We start from the raw sequence: 5,208 nt of genomic DNA, 5'->3' as shown, positions 1-5,208 counted from the left end.
TATGGTGCTTTTCAGATTGTGAAGAGCCTATGGTTTACCAGGGCTAGTGTGGCGAAATGTTACCCAGGGTGTGGGAATGCGGAAACAACAAAAGGGAACTAAGTTCACTAACGCATGTGAATGCTAGAAAGTGAACGCATACTCCCCTACGGTAGTAGGCGATGGGATTGCGCGTGATTCAATCCCTTTAATGGGGGGGAGAATGTGTAATGGATATTCAGAATTCGGAGCTCATGTGAAGTAGCATGGGGATGATCTAGCGAATAGATGGCTATCATAGCCAAATTATGGAGGCGTAATTTGTGCGTGAATCATTCTGATTCGGTTAGACATTACTTTCCCTCTTCCATGAGTCGAGAAAACTCAGGTGGGATTTGAAGGATCGGGGGAAGGACATGAATGGATTGTTGAATTTCGTTGTGTGTACCTTCTCAAGAATAAAGGAAAACTCGTTATAGAGTTGTCTTCGGATGACATGGACACTGTCCATCATACGGAAATAGACCCTTATGCGGAAAATTGTGGGCAACAATAGATATATTGGCCCAAGTCTATCGTGGCAAAGGATAGATATCGGATGTAATTGGGATTATCAGGTGAGAACAACCCAGTGAAATGGTTCTTTGGCCATAAAAGGCCTTGCGAAGATGAAATGACGGAAGATTCATTTGACCATAGAAGGTCGCGAAAAAAAAAGGAAAAGAAAAGAAAGAGACATGGAAAAGAGATCAATCGAATATACATACGGCAGAGGCCGAAGCCTTGATGGCTAATCTACATCCGGCAAGGGCCGAGGCCTTGAGGGCTAATATACATACGGCAGAGGCCGAAGCCTTGAGGGCTAATCTACATCCGGTAGGGGCCGAGGCCTTGAGGGCTAATATACATACGGCAGAGGCCGAAGCCTTGAAGGCTATACACAAATCCGGCAGGGGCCGAGGCTATGAAGGCTAAATACAAGTCCGGTAGAGACCGAGGCCATGAAGGCTAAATACAACTTCGGCAGGGGCCAAGGCCATAAAGGCTGATATTGAAGACGAATAACTCTAATGCTATGAATGTATCGAGGGGATGCCTGAGATAATTCATAGGTTTTATCCTTGCTTGTAATGAGCTCTGTGACACCCAAAACAAACTCATGTACAAGAAGGACATGTTTTCTATGCAGGTACTCCAAAAAAGCTTGAGAAATGTGAGGAGTTTCGACTGTCAAAGGAGTGGATTCCATTAAAAGAAATGGAGCATTCAAGAACACCTAAAAAGCGATGGCAAACTTGAAGCGGCTTGAAGTCTACCCAAGCAAACACAAAACGAATTAAATAGTGGCATAAGCAAAAGGGAAAGGACAGCTGACAAATCAGCGAGCAATGGTTCTAGCAAACGGTAGACATGTCCGTTCCAATAAGAGACATCCCACTAGCAAGCTAGAACATGCACCAACAAGAAATCCTAGTGGGACTCATGAAGGCAAAGATCGATGTGCAAAAAGGGCACGTTCTTGCAGCGCCCCAACAAACTTGGAGGACATGGGAAATCTCAACATCAGACAGGATAAGTTTCGAACAGGACGTGTTCCATGCAGAACGCAGTTTCGTGCAGAATATAGTTTTTATGTGAAATCTAGTTTTGGTGCAAAATGTACCTCATGCAGGTCATACTTTGTACTTGAAATGTGTTGTGTGCAGGTACTGGCACCCCAACAAACTTGAGAAAGTGCGGAGCCTCAACAGGAAAACGAGGGTGGCTTGGTGTGTTGAAAGCCCTAACAAGCTTGACGAAGGCGAGAAGTTTTAACAATAGACATGATATGTTCTAGACAAGACATGTTTCGTGTAGGATGCAGTATCTTGCAGAACATGGTTTTGGTGTTGAATACATGGCATATTTTTTTTTGTACCATACGTGTTTTATGCAGGTATTCGAGCTATAGGAAGCTCGAGTCAGGCGAGCGCATTAAGCAAACGAGTCTAACGACTGACAAGTAACAAATAAAGGTTTTAGTAGACTGGGGTCATATCCAACCAAATAAGAGGCATTCCACTAGTGAGCTGAAACGTAAGACATCCAGGAGACCCTATCAGATCTTATGAAAGCAATGATCGGTAAAGTTCGAGTTCAACCAAAGAATTGACGAAGGCGGGTTGTAAGACCATCGATGGAAAAACTCAGGAGTTATGATTCTGAGTTTCACCATCGACTTTGAACTCATCTCGAGGGAGAAGGCGAAACAACCCAATAATGGGGATAATAGAGGCAGAAGTCCAATAGAAAAGGAGGCAGGAAATGAAGCAGGGTTTGAACCGTCAGCAAACAAGTCCAAGCTTGTCGCATGTTTCCTCCTCGGCCATAAATGACAACAAGAGGATGTCGGCTACATAGTTGGTATATCAGAAAGGGAGCCACAGATCATTCCTCAGCAATCACGGCAGCTGAAAGCATAGCAGATTTTAATAGTAACAAGAAGAGGAAATCCCCTTCTGGAGTAGACTCAAACTCCGGGACTAACAAATGGAGCAGATCATAGAAAGGGGGAGATGACCAAAACTATTCCTCATCCGGAAGTGAAAGGCGACCGTGGAACGCCAACAACTCTGAGCGTCGATCCTACCCAGGGAACTACTCAGAAAGAAGAAACCTTCCACCAAGGACAACAAGTCCCTACACACAAACCCAAGGACGCCTTTCGCAAAGGAACCAGTCATACACACCGAGGCCGTTGTCATACTTCATTTGCACAGGATCACATAAGGCCGCGGTTTTCCCAAAGAGATCATCTCTGGCTTCACTACTTGCGAGACGAGAAGAAAAGAGTGTCGTAAGGGAAAGGGAAAGTGAACCTTCAGAACCCTTAGTAATGGGATCACTTCGATTCAGGGGAGCCCTGGCAAAACAAATAAAAGAGACAGGAGACAGTTCAGAGAAGGGACTCATGTATGTAGAGACGGTAATAAATGGCAAGAACACAAGAGCCTTGACCGACACTGAAGCCTCCTGCTCAGGACTCAATATGGTAAGGGGGATAGGAATGATGAAGGCTGTGGACTCAGCTGCTCAGTCGATTAGTGGAACAGCCCAACATGTACCTTGTAAATTGAGACCTTCGACGGGCACGATAGTGGTTCCCAATAGCACGTATTGATGACTTTGATGTCGTGTTGGGGCTGGACCTTCAGAAACAGAGTTTTTGCAGTACCCATGGCATCAGCAAGTTGCCTTTGTTTCCGAATCAGGATCAGTGCATCATACCTGTAACGATGATCTCAATTCGAGAGAAGGAGTATATCTCAACGATACAATTCAAGAAGGGTATAAAGAGGGGGGGAGTGGACTGTCATCCTGAACAGTCACTCGATTGTTGGTAATATACCATCTCTAGTAGTTGACCCCCTACTACTACGAGATGGGATACTTGGTGCAACATTGCTACTTATCTATGAATAACATCATCTGTGTATTGTTCATTCTTGAGTGTTCTGTATGTTACCCATATGTGTGTATGATTGAGATGGTTACCCTTATATTGGTATCGTACGTACGCTATTATATTCACTATATGTGGCTCCTATCTAACCTTTGTGTGTGATCTTTGCAGCTAGAATGATCTAGTTCCATTAGCTGGCTTACCATCAATATCAACCCTTTGGTAAATCAAGTATTTCAATACTTGCAAAATTGTGTAAGAGTTCTTATCCCTCTATTATGAATAGTGATGGTAATATTATTGTCTTGATATTTTACTTCTGTTGCGAATGTGGGTAGGCTTAACAAAAAGTGTTCGGCTACCAACATTCACATTTTCATATTACGAAACTGTGGTTTCCTTGTGATCTGTTTTGCAAGGTAAATTCTTTCCAAAGACAGGAAATAGGTCAACACTTGCAAAGATGAACATGTTGAAATTGAAGCAAGGATTAGCGACTTCTTACTTGGCTCATCGACATTAATGGTCTTCGAAGACATTCCAAAGTCTCCTCGATCAACGGAGACGTCGATCCTCTAAGTGGGAGAGAGTGCAAGTAGGCCCTATGTGAACCCTCCTTATGGTATATTAATCCTCTAAGTGGGAGAGACTTCAAGCGATGCAAACCCTCCTTATGGTATATTGATCCTCTAAGTGGGGGAGAGTTCAAGTAGGCCCTATGCAAATCCTCCCTATGGTGTATCATAGGAGATTAGGGTACTCTACGGTATATTACAGAAGAGTTAGAATACTTAGAGGAAGACCCTCTAGTATATGGTGAGATGTACATAATGAGATGTGGTGAAAGAGTATGGGAACTCAGGAGGAGGCCCTTGAAACAGTAAGAAGACTCAGAGGATGATCCGTGAAGCAACAGTATTAAAGGATGCTCCGTGGATGAAGAGTACTCGGATGGAAACACTAGATGATGTGAAAAGAATTTGTCAAAACCTTCACAAACCCTTTGAAAAGTACTTCTGCTAATGCCAACGAAGAAAGTTTATAATTGCAGCGCAAGAAAAGGTCTTCAGTCAAAGATGTTCAAGTCGCAGGCTACAGAAATAGCAAAGTAATGGTCGGAGTGGAAACCATCTCTAGTGACAAGTGAACAATGTGAAAACTCAAGTAAAAGGATGGGTGAAGTTCAAGCCGTCCTTAGAGAAAAGCGAGCAGTGTAGAGACTCAAGTAAAGTTCAAAGGCAAGCGGAGATCAGTGGAAGAAGGCCGATAGCTTAGCAAAACATTAGTGACACTCAAGCCAAAAAGGGGAAGCTTTCGTCAGAAGAGGTAAAACCGATCAACAGGGACGTTGATCCTCTAAGTGGGGGAGAGTGTAAGGGGGGAGTTTGGCCATAGGCAAACTCAACCCTATTGGCAAGCTGTGTGGCGTATGGGGCATATCAACGTACGCGGACGGGCGGACCCGAGTTGGTATAAGAAACACTATAGAGGGACAGGGACTACCCTGGCGTATGGATCTCCGCCGCCCCGGGGTCAGTAATCGGTACTGGCCTAAGTGATCCGCCCTAGTTTACCAGAGACTAGGAGAGTCGGGCATACGTCCTTCGGGAAGGAAGGCGGATGTCTCCGTAGGGTGGAACCCTACGGACATTATGGGGGCCGGTGAGTGCCCCATAGTGCGAGCCCATTCTAGGGCGAGGCTTGCCCATAGGGAGACCCTTTCGGGACGGAATACCGACAGAGGCATTGACGGGACCCTTCGATAGGAGTTGGCTGGCCGAGACTTG

Source organism: Euphorbia lathyris, chromosome 10 (assembly GCF_963576675.1).
Source record: "Euphorbia lathyris chromosome 10, ddEupLath1.1, whole genome shotgun sequence".
Lineage (NCBI taxonomy): Eukaryota > Viridiplantae > Streptophyta > Magnoliopsida > Malpighiales > Euphorbiaceae > Euphorbia > Euphorbia lathyris.
This window is presented reverse-complemented; position numbering follows the sequence as displayed.